At 47.1% G+C, this 19,568-nt stretch overlaps 1 protein-coding gene and 1 long non-coding RNA gene across 15 annotated transcripts in view; one reads left to right on the top strand and one right to left on the bottom strand.

Moving 5' to 3' along the window:
• The window catches only part of KMT2D (lysine methyltransferase 2D), a 112,093-nt gene extending 106,120 nt beyond the window's left edge, over positions 1-5,973 (bottom strand). For 5 of the 14 annotated variants that reach the window (XM_080994291.1, XM_080994294.1, XM_080994296.1 and 2 more), the window contains exon 1: positions 3,377-4,586. The gene's annotated coding sequence lies outside the window, so the exon portion shown is untranslated. The other 9 variants (XM_080994300.1, XM_080994304.1, XM_080994301.1 and 6 more) reach the window with 6 other exon arrangements.
• Positions 1-19,568, top strand: part of LOC308471195 — a 180,764-nt gene that overhangs the window by 7,655 nt on the left and 153,541 nt on the right. The window lies entirely within an intron of this gene.

The raw sequence follows: 19,568 nt of genomic DNA, 5'->3' as shown, positions 1-19,568 counted from the left end.
CCATACTTCAGCTAGTATAAACCTCACAGCTCCCCCCCTCGCCCCCATCACTACAGAAAACTAGAAACTGTGACACTGTGGTGACAAGATCTTCAACACAAAACTGAAATCCCCTGCCTTCACATCTCCCCATAGGAAAGGGACAGATGAGAAGCCACAACTATTAGCTGGTTTTAGCACTGACATAGCCCATTGGTGTGGAACCTGTGGCCTTCCAGTAATTGTTGAACTGTAACTCGCATCATCCCCAACCCCTGGCCATGTAAGCTAGGACTTTGACTGGAGGGGCCAAAACTTCCCCTCAAATCCATTTAGCCACACTGAAAAATAAGTGCTAAAACAGAATTTAGAATCTCCTCAAATCTCAAGCCAAATCCATTTGTTCTCTCTAGCCCTCTCTATGGTACACTTTTGCGACCAAAAAAAGGCAAAACACATCACTGGACAAAGCACTGGGTGTCGATTCAAATTTCCTATTTAGCCTTGCCAAACAGCTCTTGTCCCTTGTCAAATCTACCTCTGCCTCATCTGTGAAAAAATTAAATAAATAAAATGAAAAGGGCAATCCATTCCATAGGCTCACGGAAATAAATTAAGATGAAGAAGCAAACCACCCTCGCTCACCGCCAAAACTTACAAAATGGGGAAAGCAAAATAAATTAAAAACCCATTAAAGGGGGGGAGGATATACGGTTGGTGTAATCTGTGCAAAATTCTATAATGGGGCAACAGGTGTTTGCAGTGGCCAAGTTTGAAAGACCCAGCAGATGAGGCCTGGAACAAAGACAAAACCCTCATGGTGGGATCTATGAATCAGGGATCCCAGGGCTTGAACCAGAAAGTAAGACCTGGCATAGCAAGCCACCTAGATCTGCAAACGCTTAGCCTTTGGAGCTCTCAACAGGCACAGGTGGGAATGGAGAGTAACACAAGGCCCTGCTACTGCCAGGCAATCTGAAACATCTGGATTGGCCCAGTAAAGTCGAGATACTAGGAGCCTGCTCATCAGTTCTTGCCTGGTTAACAGAACAGTGACCATCTACCAACAAGATCTTTAGGCTTCAGCTCAAACCTTCTGCGTCAACAGCTGACCTTGGGGACCCTAGATTTTAGTTTACACGCATACATACAGCTTTAACAGGTCTGGATTGAGGCAAGGCCTGTAGTCACAAAAATAAGGTAGGAGTTCCTGGTTTTCTTGAGAAATTCAAAAATATTTCTGTTTTAGGGCAAGGAGTCTTACTGGACACTTTGGTTACGGCTGTTTTTGATCCTCAATGAAAGCTGGTGGCTGACAGTGAGGCAATAGGGTCAAATCCATCTCTTATCTCTTCTTGCAATTATCATTACAACTCAGCAGTTACACAAGGAAATCAAATGATATAAAGAGCTTCTTAAGCAATAAGGGTTAAAGCGTGTGAGGAATTCATTTCGGAAGTCCCAAGTGCGACTGATGCAAACACAGAAGTCCTTCCCCTTGCAAGAAGTTCTGGTTCTATTATCACCATTTGAGGCAACCTCACACAATAAGAAAGTACTGTAATTATTTGGGTAGCCAAATATCAGTGACAACTGCAAATCTCCCACAGCTGCAAAAACACACCCTTTGCAGAGTTTGCTGCAACAAGATATGTGCAGCAAGATCTAAGATCCAGCAATCCCTGGTAGGAGCACTGTCTTCGCTGAAAATATATATATTTATGTAACTAAATAATGTAAATAACAGGATTTTAAATCACCATCTGGATCACGCAGCACACTGCAGGTGAGCTTTGCCCTTTGATGTGGAATGTCTTATTAAACCAGAGCGGGGGAGAGGCATCCCTCCAGATGTTGCTGGACTCCCCAAACCCATCAGCGCCAGCCAGCATGGCCCATGGTCAGGAGTGGCTATGGGAGACGCAGTCTGAACAGCCTCTGAAGGGCCTGAAGTTGCCCACCTGTGCATGAAAGGGGCCACACATGTATCACTGCCCTCCGCAAAGCCAGTTGCCATTCAGCTGCTCTCTTTCTCTCTCCCCACTGTCAAGAAAGCGAGAAGTTCTGCTCTTCTTCGGAGAGGCAACTGGTTTAGAGTGTGTGCAACAGGTGTGGCCCACAAAGTCCCCTCTCTGACAGCCAGAGGGTGAAGGAAGGTGTCTGTATTTCACTGAGGGACAAAACTCACCGGCCAGACTCTGCCACCCTCCCCAGGCCCCCTTATAACAGAACAGGAAATTCTGATCACCTCTGCAATTGCTCCTCAACAGCAGCCAACTGCATATATGGATCTCAGCATCTTAAAAAAGGAGTTGTTTTGCGATGCCATTGCCAGCACCACCCCTGCCCACCCCACCCCCACCCCCGATCCCAGCTTTGTCTCCAAGCATGCTATCACCTAGACCTAGAAGAACACTGGCAGGGAGAGAGAGAATATGCCAACACAATTCTCCTCTTCAACATCCCCCCCCCCCAATCTCTCAGCAAATCCCTCTGGACTCCTCCATAATCCCATGCAGGCTGCGTTCTGGGCAAAGTAGGCCTTGCCACTTTGTATGTTTCTAGGAGGGAGAATGCAGTATCCTAACCTAATTCAAAAGAAAGAAGCCCCCTACATTTTAAAAGGGGGGTGTTGGTGTAAGGAACATTTGCAATCAGACTGGGGCCTTAGAGAGCCCTCCATTTTCGAGAAACCTCACAATGCAACAGTCCTGTCGAGAGAAACACCTATTTGTAATGTGACGTTGTCTCTCCTTGCAATCTACCAAATTAAAGCTGCCTTTTAATCCCAAGTGAAACTGAATGTAAGTGGGGGGGGAGATGGGGGACGCTTGGGAAGGAAAGCTGGCAAAGGGAGGGGGGTAATAACGACAAAGCTCTAATGAGTTGTTAACAAACACTTCCCCCCCTCCATCCCCCTTTAGCACGATACAAGAAGAGAAGTCAGATTTGGTCCCAAACAAATACAGTTCCCTGCGGATTCCATCATTGTGCAAAACATACCAATAGATACTTGTGTTTCTTAGGGCAAGGGAAAGAAACGAATACGTCCTCCTTTGACCCAAAATTAAGGCAGCTCTGTTCTTCCCAACAGGAAGGATGTGAAAACCATTTCCCCCTTCCCAATTGCTAATTTATAAAGGCGAAAGAAACACGGAGGCCTAGGCTCTTGGGTGGGGGGAATATATTCAGTAGGCTTGCTACCAGCGGCCCTCCACCACCTTCCCTTCCCCAACTGCTTTTACACAACAGAATTTCTCATGCACCAGAATGCCACATAAAATTCCGACATAAATGCACCCTCAGTACATTTGACATTCAAAAAAGGCCAGGAGATTAGAGCTTGTCTTTCGCTTGCCTTTTTCTAGGTCTAGGAAAATGGGGAGTCCTCACCTACCTCTCTTCTACAAGGCGATCCAGAAATCCTCACCCGGCAAAATCCATCGGCAAGATATAGCAGAAATCATTATCCAAAAAATCACGAAGGGAGGAAAAGGAAGGGTTTGCATTTGTTCCCTTCCTTTAAAAAAACAAAACAAAAAAAACTATATATAGATATATATTTCTGCTGGACTTTTATTTACAGCCACCCGGAGAGCGAAGGGGGGATAAAACAAGCAAAACAAAACAAAACAAAAAGGTTTGGGAAGGATGCTAGTTCCAATATCCGAGGCTCTCTCCACTCAGGAAAAAAGAGACCGCCCAGCCCCCTTCGGAGAGTAGGGGACGGGTGAGCTTTGCTTCCTTACACCACGGCAGTTCAGGGTTCCAAAATCAGCCCAAAGGGAAGAGCGAAGCAGCAAGATCCCTAGGACGACACACAAAGGGAGCTCCGGTTTTGCCTTTGATCTTCAAGCAGCCGCATCCGACGGAGAAGGCCTTTCTGCCGGCGCGTCCCCTCGCTCACTTCTGCCTCCGGGATTCTCTCTCGGGGTCCCCCGTCCCCCCCACCGCCTGCCCGCCCCTTGCACCCTCCCGCTTACCCCCTTGCTCTTAGCAGGAGGCGCCCCGAACAGAACGTTTCGAACACTCACTTCTAGGCCGGATGGAACGTTGAGGGCTCCCGGGGGGTGGGGGGAGGGAGAAAGAGAGCGAATGGAGGAGGGGGGGGCTGAAATAGAACGTTCAGAGTTTCCCTCCCGATGGAACGTTCATACTTTTCCTCGCCTCTCCCCCGCCGCGCAGATTCTCTTTCCCGGCAAGACACACGCAACTAAAACTAACCCGGAGCCTCAGCTCACCATCCTCGTTTCTTATTATTTGCTACACGGAACAGAGCTTAAACACGCCCGGCCGCAGCCTCCCTCGGAAGGGTGGCTTGCAACCAACACACCCTTGTTTCGGCTGGGGAGGGGTCTTCTCGTCTCTCTCCCCCCACCACCACCACCTCAACCCTCCCGCTGTTAGCCTCCTCCCTACCTTCTGTTCCAGGCCTCCTCTCTTTCTTTTCCTGTTTCGCTCTCTCCTCTTCCTTTCTTTTCTTCCCCCCCGCTAAACTTCTCCCCCCCCCCCGCTTGCACCCTAATCCTCAGCTTCAGAGGAGGAGGGGGTTCCGAAGCAGCATCGCTGGCTGGTCTCTAACCCCCCCGCTCGGCTTCCGCCCCCCCGCACCCACCCACAACGAAGGGCTTCAAGGAATGGAACAGAAAGTGTTCACCGAGGCAGCCATTTTCAGAGAGGAAAGTAGGTCCTGCTGGGCCAGCTCCGGGTTTGCTTAACCTCCCCCTCCCTCCGCCTCTTTCTGCGCGAGGGGAGGGTGGGATCCCGGAGTCAGGGACTTGTCCCCCTTCCTTCTCTCCGGACGCCTCTTCTCCCCCTCGGAAAAGGCAGAGGGGATCCTGGGCGAGATCCGGTCTGAAGCCCCCCCCCTTCGCCTTTGCTTCGAGACGGCGGGGGGGACGGAAGAGGGGAGGAAGGGAAAGAGAGAGAAAAGGAGGGAGCGGGCACTTATTTTGTGTTAGGAACCCGATGGCGGAAGGGCACGCAGCAATGGCTTTTGGGGAAGTGAGAGATGCGCCCGTACGGAGCCTCAGCGCACGCTCGGCTGCGGATCACTTCGCCGGCTTTAACCCTCCCGTGCCCGGGCCGGGTGGCTGCGAAAAGCACGTGGGACGGGTTCAGAGGGCTCTTCCTTCCCCACCCTCCGCGAGGGTGCAAGGGATCGCGGGACAGGTGCAATCCTTGCAAGGGGAGAGGAAGCCGCGATTCCGCTCGTTGCACGGCATGGGGGTGACCGGGAAGCAAATAATAAAAATAAATACCTTAAAATGAAATAATAAAAAAGGCAGCACAGCACTTTTCTCAGCGGGGCGCGCGAGCGGTGGAGGGTTCTTGTGGGTCTCTGAAGGGGGCGCTCGCTCCCGCGCCCGGGCACATGCCTCCAGGACTCGCGCTGTAACCTTTGCTCAAGTGAGGTCCCGCTGCGCCCCCCAGCGGCACCGAGCTCCCCGATCTCTCTTTTCCCCCACCGCCACCCCGCGCCCGGATCCCCGAAACACGATTCCAGCGGACCTGTTGGGAATCTTGCAAAATGACCCACCAGAATCGGTTAATACACACCTTCTCAGCTTTGACCCCCGGTTGCCCCGCAAGGTCTTCCCTGGGCTGTGAAGCTGATTCGAAGTGTCAGGTTGACCTGGAACATCTCGCGTCCCGCGTTCCCTGTTCCGGGAGGAAAGCAATTTTTATTTTCTTCCCCGACCTCCCTAACCCGTGCAGCGCTTTGCATTCCTTCCTGCCCGTTTTTCTCCCTGCACGGTCGCACAGATGCGACAAACTGGCGCAGCTGGTTATATAATCCCTTGGATTCGTATTTGGAAAGTGTTCCCTATCTAAATATATATGTACTGTATATAGTTTCCATTTCGGGTTTTTCGTCGCTGCCGCTGTTGAAAGCAGGTGAGTTTGTCTGGGCTTACTCTCCCGGTGTGAAGTAGCAGGCTAGCGCAGGCGGGATGCTTTCGATGTTAACTGGATCGCCCCTAACATAGGAGCAATAAAATATTTGAGGGGGACAGGCCCCCCCCAAGTTGATGGGCATTGTCATTCAAATGGCAAGTGTCATGTGATCGATTATTTAACGAGATGGAGCTTACCTGGGCCCCCCAATATTTTATTCAAGCCCCCCAAAATGTAGTGAGCTTCCTTTCACTTGCTATCCTGAACCATTTGAGCATTTGTCTGCGTTTTATGTCAATGTCACGAGATGTTTTTAGGGCGCTCTTTAGGATATTTCATATCCCAAGACTCTCAACTAAAAAGGTACAGCCACAAATTCCCTATTCACGCCATCTTTTTTGCGTTAATAAGAGCCCTCCTACAAAAAGACCCCGCCTCTCAAAATACAGAAACGGCATTCTCTTTTGGAACTGCCTGATAAAGAGAATAGGCAGAATATTGATAATGGGTGTCAACAGTGGCTGGCTTGTGTGGTGTGTTTCTGTGGACAGGCCAGCTGGGGATGCTATCTGTGTGCCATTCTGGCTCAGTGGATTCCCCAAAACTCCCACCTTTGTGTTGTTAGAGGACCTCAGCCATCTGGGCAGATCCTGCCTCTGGTTTTGCTCCGGACTTCATCGTTTCCAGGTCAACCTTAGGGTCGTCCCAGATAGTTTGGGGCCCAACACATCGTTTAAAGGAAACACGTTGGATTTGCCTCTCTGCAAAGGGCAGGATTCTGGTGATCTTGTGTGGCTGGTGGCATGGCTAGTAAGCCATTGTCATCGCCTACTAACTGCCTGATTTAAGGGGTTTGTGGACTCACGGCTCCCCCCCCCCCCAGGACACATAGCCAGTTCATATGGTTCATCCCTGGAAACTTTTGGATCTGCTTGGTTCCCATAATGCAAGGATAAGGAACCTCAGGCCAAATGCAACCCTCCAGGCCTTTTTCGTCTGGCCTCTGGGACACTCCTCAGGCCACATACCCTCTCCCCAGACCACATCCCTCACTGGCCCAAGTGTTTTTGCCTGGTTTGACTACATCCTTGTTTCCTTAAATGGAAGAAACAGTGTAGAAACAACTTGCTCATCTTAAAATTCACATTTGTGGTTGCACCTTCCCACCAGTGGCATATGGTTCAGCTCCCCTGCCATAATGCTTTAGGAGAATTAGATAGCAGCCTGTTATTGATCCCCTGAGAGGAGGGTGGAATACTTGTTTGACTAGGCCTATAGACACTGCTGCCTGCCCAGAAAGACAGATTGAAGGAGACAGACAGATTTAGCTGCGGGAAGATCCAAAGTAGATGTGTGCAACTAAAACTTCCATCAGTCCCAGCAAGCATAGTAAATGACCAGGAGTGATGGGAGTTGTAGCTCAGCAACTTCTGGAGAGGCAAAGGTTCTCCACACCTGAGCTAAAGGGAAAGATGCTGAAAGTAACAATTATTTTTAGTTCAGTAGTTTGTGTTTTAATGGTTGGATTGCAGTTGTTGTTGTGTTTGTTATTATTTTTGTAAGCTGCTTTGGGTTTTCTTCTTAGCCAACAATCTGTTTTGGGCAACTCCTTTGTGGAGGGGAAAGACGGAATATACCTTTTTTAAAAAACCATTAACCATTTCTCTCTTTTTTTTTGGACAAAGTTACAAACTTGGTGGATCAGGGGAATGCTGTGGATGCAGTGTATCTTGAGTTTAGTAAAGCTGTTGACAAAGTCCCCCATGATATTGTTGCAGAGAAGTTGGGAAATGTGGACTGGATGAGGTACTTCTAAGGTGGATTTGTAGCTGGTTGACTGACCGAACCCAAAGAGTACTCATTAATGGTTCCTTGTCATTTTGAGAAAAAGTGACAAGTGGCGTGCCACAGGGTTCTGTCTAGGGCCCATTGTTGTTCAACGTCTTTATAAACAACTTGAACAAAGGAATTGAGGGAACGCTCATCAAATTTGCAGGTGACACAAAACTGGGAAGAGTAGCTAATGCCACAGAAGACCAAATTGGGGTTCAAGATGACCTTAACAGATCCGAGAACTGGGCCCAAACAAAATGAATTTCAACAGGGACAAATGTAAGGTTCTACACTTAGGCAGGAAGAACCAGCTGCACAAATATAAGATGAGGAACACGTGAAAAGGATCTAGGGGTCTTAGTAGACCGCAAGTTTAACATGAGTCAATAGTGTGATGCAGCAGCAAAAAAACCTAATGCTATTCTAGGCTTAATCAACAGTAGTATAGTGTCCAGATCAAGGAAAGTAATAGTTCTGCTCTATTCTGTCTTGGTCAGCTCACACCTGGAGTACTGTGTCCAATTCTGAGCACCGCAATTTTAGAAGGATGTTGACAAGCTGGAACGTGTGCAGAGGAGGGCAACCAAGATGATCAAGGGTCTGGAAGCTAAGCCTTATGAGGAACAGGTGAGGGAGTTGGGTATGTTTAGCCTGCAGAAGAGGAGACTTAGAGGGAACATGATAGCCATCTTCAAATATCAAAAAGGTTGTTACATTGAGGATGGAGCAAGCTTCTTTCCCCCTGCTCTGCATATGCATCTGAGTATTATATTAGTGTCCTGCCAACCTAGCAGTTCGAAAGCACATAAAAGTGCAAGTAGATAAATAGGTACCGCTCCAGCGGGAAGGTAAACGGCGTTTCCGTACGCTGCTCTGGTTCGCCAGAAGCAGCTTAGTCATGCTGGCCACATGACCCGGAAGCTGTACGCCGGCTTCCTCGGCCAATAAAGCGAGATGAGCACCGCAACCCCAGAGTCGGTCACGACTGGACCTAATGGTCAGGGGTTCCTTTACCTTTTTATTATATTAGTGGCTAAAATTTAGTCAGTTACGAAACAGAACAAGTGGTTGGTGACTTTTCACACTTGGAAGGAATTGAAATTGATTGGGACTGAAAGAGCACACGGTCCTTGCAATACCCAGGGGTTTCAGATGGACATGTCCTCATTACCTGATGTTTTGTGGTCTGAAGGCACTTGCCGCAGCAACCTTGCTGAAGCTAAACTGCTCTGGGCTTGCTAAGTGCTTGGAGGGAGACTGCCAAAGAAACCTTGTACGGTGGAACCTTGGTTCTCAAACTTAATCCATTCCGGGAGTCCGTTCAACTCCTGAAATCGTTCAAAAACCAAAGCACAGCTTCCAATTGGCTGCAGGAGCTTCCTGCACTCAAGCAGAAGCCGTGTCGGACATTCGGCTTCCGGAAAACGTTCGCAAACCAGATAAATTACTTCTGGGTTTGCGGCGTTCGGCAGCCGATTTGTTCTGCAACTAAGCCGTTCGAGAACCAAGGTTCCACTGTACTGCTGCCCTTGAGACTGACCCACCAAGCCTTTGGCCAAGGCACAGCCTGACTCCCTCCTTTGGCAATCTGCACAGAACTCTAGCCCAATGGTTGCCATCAATTTGATTTGAATTAATTTTATAATGAAATGATTTTAGAATGTTGTATTATTTTATTGTTGTTAGCTGCCCTGAGCCCGGCTTCGGCTGGGGAGGGCAGGATATAAATAAAAATTTATTATCATTATTCTTCTTCCACGATAGAAGGGAGGGAGGACACACCGTAAATGTCCTAAATAAATCGTACGTCAGTGAAGAAACATTCCAGATAGACTGTCCTCACGGAACTTCACTCACTTGCAGGCCGGAGGTGGAGAATATACCCCTGTACATTTAAAGAAGAGGAAGTGCCCTGGCAGTACATATATAAGGCCCATAAAGCCATATAACATACAGGCGGGGAAACTACAACAAGACTAAGAGTTCAAGGCAGTTTCATTTTGTCCCTGTGCCAATCCAAGCCTCAGATAAAATGTAGGGCTTGATTGAAATGCAATGGCAGGGAGGGGAAGTACATGGAAGCACAAGCATGGCCATTCAAGACTTTACAGCAGCTGAATTTGATAATGAATTGTGTACAGAGAACATGGTTGTAATCCCTTTGGTGGAGGAGCTCCCAGTGGCTTCGTCTAGAAACCTGGCAGGGACTTGATCTGATGTGGGTTTGTCAGCCCATAGGGATGAGCAGCCAGGGCAAGCAGGTGTCGTCTGCCGCTTGGATGAAGTGCAGGTAGGTCAGGAAGGCAAAAGGGTACCCACCGTGCTTGGATTTGTATGTGCAGAGATGAGCTCTGTAGAGCTAGTCCCCCCTGAGCAAGCCAGCAGACGGACAGCGGGATTAACAAATGGGATGAATTTTCTCTTTTGGTCCTGTGCTCTCGGAGGGAAGGGATTAGCGAAGGCTGCATCTGCCATTCCTGCAGAGCAGCAGCCGAAAAGTTGTGACGTGGATGATTCCACATACAAATTGTACTAAGTGTCCCTGGCTCGCGCTTGAACAGTATTGGTTGGGGTACAGCTGCTAGAACCAGCTGCGGACTTTATTCTGTGATGGGCAGGGGAATCTCCCCCATATTAATAGGAAGCTTTTAATTTTGAATATTTCTAACAAAGATTTTTTTATTTTTATGGATTTAGGACAAATCTTGTACTTGGCTGTCATGATAAAAAAAAATCAGTTTGGACATGCTCACCGCAAAACAAACACCAAAAAAACCCCACAGAGAGGGATATTAAAATTTTCAATTATTTAAATTTTAGACCTGGGAAAGGACATAAGCATACACATTCAGAATGTCACATAGTGACTACCATTCTACCTCTCCCCTCCGAAATAGATATTTTAAAAGAAATATTCCATTCTATTTTTCCTGCTTTTCTTTTTCTTTCTTTTTTCCATGTTCTTACTGTATTTAGATCAATGTTTTCATTTTGCACAAAAAACTGATATTAAGCTTTGTTTTTCTCTTTATAAATCCTAATAAAATTATTTTTAAGAAGAAAGAATAATAATAACCACCAACACTGGATATCCTATCCATTATAGCAGGCATAGGCAAACTCGGCCCTCCAGATGTTTTGGACTACAACTCCCATCATCCCTAGCTAACAGGACCAGTGGTCAGGGATGATGGGAATTGTAGTCTCAAAACATCTGGAGGGCCAAGTTTGCCTATGCCTGCATTATAGGGACCACATGCGAAGGAGATAAGAGCACTAAAAGCACTAGAGGCATGTCTCTGAGCTGAACCGTGTCCCTGTCTAAAAGGCTGCCTGATGTGGGTCAGATTTGGGGCCCAAATATCTCTGTGGTTCAGGTGCCCAGATTTGTCTTGAGACCCTAGCACAGGGGTAGGCAACCTAAGGCCCATGGGCTGGATTTGGCTCAATTGCCTTCTCAATCCGGCTCATGGATGGTCCGGGAATCGGTGTGTTTTTACATGAGTAGAATGTGTCCTTTTATTTAAAATGCATCTCTGGGTTATTTGTGGGGCATAGGAATTCGTTCATTTATTTTTTTCAAAATATAGTCTGGCCCACCACATGGTCTGAGGGACGGTGGACCAGCCCACGGCTGAAAAAGGTTGCTGACCCCTGCCCTAGCAGATGGAGATGAAGGGTTTATAGGAAGTGGGAAGGGAAAGTAAACAGTTCAAGGCTCTTGCTATCGGGAAAGAGGCAGGACGGATCTTGACCAATCACTTAAAGAGTCAAAGGGCATCAAAGCATCTCATAAAATTAGAGAACAACTAGACTCATCCAATAAATGAGCAACTGTAACTATTAATAAATAATGTCCCGACCCTAAATCAATTATTGGTCACTTGGCTCAGAGAAATGCTTGGCTAATTGGGTCAATGATGTGAAGTAAGTCAGTGGTTTCTCAGACCTCTTTTTCCCACGGACTTCTTGAAAATTGCTGAGGGTCTTTGTGGACCACTTAATGATTTCTCTGCCTCTGGTAGCAATTGTAACGTGCTATGCTAGCTGCTGCACGATCTTTAATTGCGTTTTGATGGCTTCTTTCATTTCTTATATATTTTATAAGTGCCAGGCAATATATAAGAAACAATCAATCAAAAGGCTATCAAAAATCAATGAGAGTATTTAATGCAATGGATGTGCCATCTGCCATGTTCAGTCGCAAATCCAAAGACCAGCTGAACGAAGCTTGAGGCCTCAGTTTGGGAACCCCTGAGGTAGGTTATGATGTCTGATAATGGCTGCTGTTTGGGTAGCAGCTTCTGCCTCGTCTTCTCGGCTGGTCGGAGCTCACTTTACTTTCTGCTGCCTACTCTTAATTGGTTTGTTCCCTTCTCTCCTTTTCCTTCTTTGCCAGACCACTTCCTCTCCAGTTTTTCACCGCCTCTTCTCTTCTCCTCTTCCAAGCACCACACCAAAATTTCTCTCCCTAATTGACTCTCACTCTTCTTTAACCCCATTTAACACCCGTCCCAATTGCAGAGATCGCAATCCTAGATGCTAGGAGCAGGTCTTACCATGACATTACCATGTTCTTCCCTCATTTTGCCAGTGATGAAAGACATACTGCATGACCGTGTCTCCTCAGAATCTGATGGGGCTTACTCCTAGGTAAGTGTGTACAGTGGTACCTCGGTTTAAGAACAGTCCGGTTTAAGAACGATTCAGTTTAAGAACGATTCAGTTTACAAACTCCACAAAACCAGAAATAGTGTTCCAGTTTGAGAACTTTAACTTGGTCTAAGAACAGAATCCGAACAGTGGAAGGGCACCGGCAGCGGGAGGCCTTATTAGGGAAATCGGGTCTCAGTTTAAGAACAGTTTTGGTTTAAGAACTGACTTCTGGAACGAATTAAGTTCATAAACCAAGGTACCACTGTACAAGAGTACAGTTTTAAGGTAGCTGTGTAGGGTAAGTCTACAGCGTGAGTTGTTTATTATTATTATTATTATTATTATTATTATTATTATTATTACCACCACATTTTTCTGTGTATAAGATGACCCAATGTATAAGGTAACCCCTATTTTTTTTTGAACCCAAAATTAAGAAATCAGTATTTCTTGAGTTTTTGAGCTTCTGGGGGGGAGGTCACCACCACTGATTACCCACTTGCCACAGCTGCCGATCGCCCACTCGCTGCCGCCAATCACCTGCCTGTCCCCCCCTCTACATTCACTATCCATGTATAATACAACCCCAAAATTTTGCTTGATTTTTCCCCCACAAAAAACATCTTATACACAGGAAAATACGGTGTTATTATTATTAACATTTATATGCTGCTTTCCCCCACCCCATGGCAGTTGCTGAAAGTGGCTTACACATATAAAACCAAGAACAAAAGTGACAGGGGTCCATCTATCAAAACACAAATTAGCAAACTAAACACAGCAGCAAAATACAACAGGAAAACCCCCACAAACTACGTATCTGCAAGAGCATAAGATTTATCTAGAAAACAAAACCCCACAGTATATGCAAACAGGGGCTCTCCCACAAACCCATCCCCCCACACCCCCCTTTCACTTTTTAGTGGGTTTATATGTGCCAGAGTTCTAGGTCCAATTCCATGATCTGACCTGCCTATCTTGCATTGCCTTGGGCACAATTCTTAGCCACCCGATACAGTGGTTCTCTGTTTGCCCTTGGAACAAGGATGATAAAAGAATGACGTCCTTCTAGCTTTGCAGTCCGATTAAAATGCATGTGTATTGGGGAAGAAGTCACACAGAGATCCATGGGACTCACTAGGTCAGGCAAGCTGGAGGTTTGTTGTTGTTTAGTCGTTTAGTCGTGTCCGGCTCTTCGTGACCCCATGGACCAGAGCACGCCAGGCACTCCTGTCTTCCACTGCCTCCCACAGTTTGGTCAAACTCATGCTGGTAGCTTTGAGAACACTGTCCAACCATCTCGTCCTCTGTCGTCCCCTTCTCCTTGTGCCCTCCATATTTCCCAACATCAGGGTCTTTTCCAGGGAGTCTTCTCTTCTCATGAGGTGGCCAAAGTATTGGAGCCTCAGCTTCAGGATCTGTCCTTCCAGGGAGCACTCAGGGCTGATTTCCTTCAGAATGGAGAGGTTTGATCTTCTTGCAGTCCATGTCACTCTCAAGAGTCTCCTCCAGTACCATAATTCAAAAGCATCAATTATTTGGCGATCAGCCTTCTTTATGGTCCAGCTCTCGCTTCCATACATCACTACCGGGAAAAAGCTGGAGGTATTGTATATTAAAACGTTCAAGGCCGAATTCCTAAGCTCGGCTCTCACAGGAAAGATATGCAAGACCATTAAACTACAGAATTCAGCCACTAGAGGGCATCCCTTTATTTTCAGACTGCTTTGACTGGACTTGCCTAGATTTCCGTAATTTAAAAATAAGATATGCTTCCCTAGGTGAGATTCACGTGTTCTTTATTGCCTGCCCAACATGAGGCAGGCAGAGAGCATGACCTGTTATAAGATTCTGCCTGGAAATTGCCAGATTTCTTAACTTTTGTCAATACTTGGCATTTATCTGGCACCATTTGGGGGCACGAAGCATTTCACAAATTATCTCAGGAATTCTCACATAGATAGGGCTCTGAGGCTGTTCCGATTCTGACAAGGGCCCATTGCATCTTGTGAGGCTGCACCACCTTTGCAGCCTCAGTTCCATATCTGTGAAATGGGTTCAATGGGGATCTGCCAGGATGTGATGAGCGTTACAAAATATTGTTTGTGAAGGTGTCAGAAGTTTCCCTATAAGGTCGGGAATACAAGCCAGTAGTTTAAAAAAACTAAGTTTACTATGGACATATTTTGTATTGGACAAATATTTATTAGTATTTTCCTAAGGAGCATTATATACTACAGTGGTACAGTGGGTTACATACGCTTCGGGTTACATACGCTTCAGGTTACAGACTCCGCTAACTCAGAAATAGTACCTCGGGTTAAGAACTTTGCTTCAGGATGAGAACAGAAATCGTGCAGCGGAAGCAGCAGGAGGCCCCATTAGCTAAAGTGGTGCTTCAGGTTAAGAACAGACCTCTGGAACGAATTAAATACTTAACCCGAGGTACCACTGTACCACGGGTCTCTGATCCAAATTTTGGCCTAATCACTACAATAGTACCTCCGCGAACGTCCGCCTTGTCTAGCATCCATTCCAGCGAACAGTCCGCAGCAAACCCGGAAGTACCGGAACAGGTTACTTCTGGGTTTGTCGCTCGCACATGCACAGAAGCGCTAAATCGCAAGCACAAACCACTCCGCGTGCGTGTGCAGACGCTTTGCCATGCGTCCTTTTCGGCTAGCGGCCAGGGCTCTGTACCTGAAACATTACAACCAATTCAGGACTTCCTTCAAATTGGCTTCCCAAGAATCGCTGGGAGCAGCTGAAGTTGTGCATCAGCAGAACAGCAGGGCATAATCGCAATAAGCAAATGTTGGTGTTAGATTGAATCCCACAAGGTGCAAAGGAGTTGGCTTTTGCTTTGGCCCGTACCCATGTGCATATTCTCAAAAATATCTAGGGACAATTCAGAACTCATTATTCTCCCCCTATTTGTACTTTCTAAGAGACAGTCCTTTTCACAAGGCATTTTTGCGGCTGAGATACCAAACTATACTGGGAGAACAGCATCTGTTTACCTCCGGCGCCTGCAGGGTAAAAATGCTGTCACTAGTTATTTTATTGTTCTTTATATTCCGAAGCCTAATAGAAGTATTTGCAATGCTGCGTGCTGCCTAGCCAACACAAATTTGTTACAGTCAGGCTTGCGGTTGTTCAGAGGTTGCAGAAAACATTTGCTAAGTTTATTTTAGAGTGAGATGTTAAGATGTTACTATACCTGATTTTTTATTGATTATAGTCCACCCTCTTATAAAACCAGGAGAAAAAATGTGTATCGTTTTGTGGATGCTAGCGGTTTAAACACAAATACAGGGAGAGGGAGGGAGAGAGACTGAGACTCCTGATAACATGGTTTTTGTCTTCTTTTATTTATAGTATAATTGTTGTAATGACATACTGGTTTAAACAATAAATACTGGAGAGAAACATACTAAGTAGAGAGTTCCAATGTGTGGGTCATGAGATTCATAGCATTAATGGCCGGATCTTTAACCAGCAGAAGACCATCTTTTTCTTCATCTTTTTACAATCTACAATGACTGGAGACTTAAATTCAGAGGGCCTTTTCAGGGCAGCTTTTCATCCAATAGCAGAAAGGCCTAGGATTCTGTTGCCCCCACTTTAAAAAAAAAAAAAGTAAAAAAGCAAGAGGCCACAGGAACCCAAAATTTGGAGGTAGGGAAACACACACACATGCAAAACACTAAATGGATCCCCTACTTTACATTTCCAAAAAGTAGTTTTACACCATGGGTGGAACTCAACACCCCACAATGGCGAATGTCTCATCAGCACAAACACTAACCTTGCCAGATGGAATTATCTGGGGGGCCCCATTTTTTGTGGGGGGCCCCCCTCTCCTGAACCGCCCCCCCAGTCAATATTGGAAGATGCCAGGGGAGGGGAAAGTCCTGTTGCACAAGCTCACGCCCTCGTACAAGGCTTGTGCTGATGTTGCTTCTTAGGTGAACCCCATCCTATATTTTAAAGTGTGCATCATATAAGAGAGATTGCTTGTGCGTACGCTCAGGGAGGGGAGGGAAAACAACGCATGCATTCTCTAGCTGAAGCTTTTACAAATGGTCTGGGGAAAGGCAGGATTAGCTGCCCTGCGATTTCTCTGACGAGTAACAATTTGTGCTTTTTTTTTTAAAACTGATGGTTTCCAGCAACCGTCTGAATGCTTATATACAAGACCAGGCAAGTTTACCTTCTCTCTCCCTCCCTCCCACCCACCCACCCGCATCCTGATTTTATTTTCACTTATTTACAAAGCACTTTTACATAGAGGAACGGCAGATCAAACTGGGGGCCAGGCAGGCGATGAAGTTAAGCAGTGGGCAGCGTGGAGATCACCTTTGGAACATGAGTTTTCCGTGTTAGGTGGACGGGTCCTTTACTGGATGCTTGCTATGAAGGGCTGGTACCCATCACCACAACATCCGCATCCCTCGAATACACAATAGAAACATCCTGCCTCCTAGCATGGTTGGTGGATGTTCAAGGGGATCATAGCAGACAGCAGAGCTTTGTGGAGGTACTAAGCCTCTGTCTCCCCATGTTTTAGCGTAAGACAAAGGCACAATAAGTTCTCTCGCTGGATTACAAACACCTCCCCTTTCCCAAGCCAGCCCCTTGCAAAATAATTTTAAGTTTCCCCAGGAGACACGCTATTTCCTTTCTTAATGGGGAAAGCTTTGATGGGGACGCAAGTTCGCTACTTAGAACCGAGCCCTACTCTCCGAATTCCGTTTCTTGAGAGCCATGGGATTAGACTTTCTTTGTACGGCAGGCAAGCTATGGTGCGGAGGAAAACTGTCCCACACCATGGGGTTTCTAGGAGAGGGAGCTGGGCTACGGGCACTTAAAAGGTGATGGGCTGGTTCCCCTCGCTCCCTTGCTGCCAACGCTTCTCTCTCTGGGTGAATTCAAGGACGCAACTGATACGGGAGGAAGCCAAAGGATGCACCTCACAAACACCCCTAATAAGCCAGGGCTAAGCCTCCAGTACCCCCTACCCCTTTTGCATCCAAGATAGTTGGATAATCTCCAGAGGAGTCACTTAGTGACTAAAGCACCTTCTTTCTGCATGTTCCCTTCCCCCAGGGTTCAATTCCTTGGTGCAACAGTGGTTGGGAAGACACTCAAAGCCACTGGCAGCGATATGGCTTGGGGGCGTCTCTCTCCAGTCCCAAAGGCAGGAAATAGCCATTGCCATGGCTCCATAGATTGCAGTTGGGTACACAGTCGAGAGAGCGCCAGGGTTTGTCCCTGGAGGACCTGGAAGGCAGAGGGGAAGATAGGACCCAGGGGGAATCCTGCCATTCCTCCTGGCTTTGTGGGGTTGGCAGAGCTCAGCAAGGATGCCAGCTTAAAGGCACTACCAGCTAGAGAAATTTCACTCTGCTTTCTGTGAAGCTCTCTGCTGGTGGCTTTAAGGGGCCCAGGAAGGAAGGAAGGCAGGGCCCCAGAATAGTTTCAAGGGGAATTAAGGCTGTTTATGTTTTCCGTCAACCCAGGCCAAAACTCAGGATGGCAGGATCTCAATATTACTGCTGTGTTGCTAATAACATAATTGATGCAATTAGAAGCAAATTAGCTCTACGCTTGGCAGCATTAGAGAACATGCCAAATACAGAGGAGGGAAAGAAAGAGAGAGAGAGACAGAGAGATGGATGAAGCTCAGAAAGGCACCTCTGTTCCCGGTGTACAGCAAACCAGAGCGCTTTAGAAAGCGGTGCCATAGCTTGTTTAAAAAAAACCAAAACACTCAGAGAGAAAGTCCAGCAAGCTGTTAAAGCCACTTTGCGCAGAATATGGCTGCTTCAAATGCAGAAACAGCTTGCTGGGATACAGCCCTCAAACAGAGGCATACGCAGTTTCCGTCTCTAGTCCTCATGGAGGTGAAGGAAAGCCACTGAGCGGATTCTGGCAACAGAGGAGCGTAGTTACAAATGGCTTTAAATGCATCTTTAAGTCCCAGGCAAGGGATTCTGTGCCCCTCCTTTTAAGGAGAGGCTCAGGCCATCAGGGGTGCGAAGGGGAGAAAGGGCATTTAATAACCCTATCTCCTGTCCTCTTCCCCTGCTGAAAGATCACCCTTGTCCTAAATGGGCAGCTGGGGCTTTTTGCATTCAGCCGCCTAAGAGTGCACAGCCTCGTTCACAGGGTGAAACTCAGCAATAGCTTCTTCAGCTGGGGAGCCAGGGGCCTTTCAGATGTTGCAACTCCAGCTCCCATCAGCCCCAGCCATTGCTGTCCATAGCCAAGGCTGATGGGAACTGTAGTCCAGCGGCATCTGGGAGACTTCTAGTTTTCTGCCTAGAATAATGGCATGCATCAAGATTCCCACGCCACCTACGGCTCTTACGAAAAGGTAGAGAGGCGAGATCAGAGAGATGAGGACCTAGCTGTACGCATCCCACCCTCCTGGCTAACAGCAATAGGCACTCTTAATCTAGGGAGATGACCTCAAGGGACGTATTTGAAATGAAGGAATTTCGGGTCCATATAGCAAAATCCGGAAGGAAGGAAAGGACTGGCAGCGCGGAATTGTATGTAGCAATGGTGTGCCGAATGAAGGGGAGCAGCCACTGGATAGACCCCGCTAAAAAGGCTGAAGAATTCAAGGTCCCCAAATTATTTCCCAAAGAGGGCAATGAAACAAGGGAACCAGATCGGAGCACCGGGTGGAAAGAGGAGTCTTATGAAATGCAAACTCGCTGTACCCAACAGTGAGGCTCTAAACGCAACAGTTATACTCGCCAAACTATTCAACGCTGTTTTATAGGAGAGCTAATCACGTTAACAGCGTGCCAAGCAATGCTCTGTAGCCTTCCGAGTCCCCTTCCATAAAGCCAGACTCTGCATAGACTCTGCCCTACGAGGAACATTCTAGTGGCTTCGTCAGAATCGGAGGCCACACCCTCGCATTTCTGGTAACTGAAGCACCATAATGGAGAAATAACCCCCTATCCGATTTTCTCCTGAAAATAACGAATCTCAGGAAGAAGAACATGCACCAGCATTTAATAATATTTTTTAAAAAAAACAACCCTGCAAATGCTGGACTTCACACTCGGGGTCCCGAATTCAAATCCCATCAGGAGGTGGCCGTTGGCAGGGAACAGCTCCTCAAAAGTTTAAGCTTCTCTGCTGCAGACACTACGATAAACCAAGAATATGCGCCTGGCCCCACT

This window comes from Podarcis pityusensis (genome assembly GCF_964106645.2).
Source record: "Podarcis pityusensis genome assembly, chromosome: 2".
NCBI classification, from domain to species: Eukaryota; Metazoa; Chordata; class Lepidosauria; order Squamata; family Lacertidae; genus Podarcis; species Podarcis pityusensis.
This window is presented reverse-complemented; position numbering and strand designations above follow the sequence as displayed.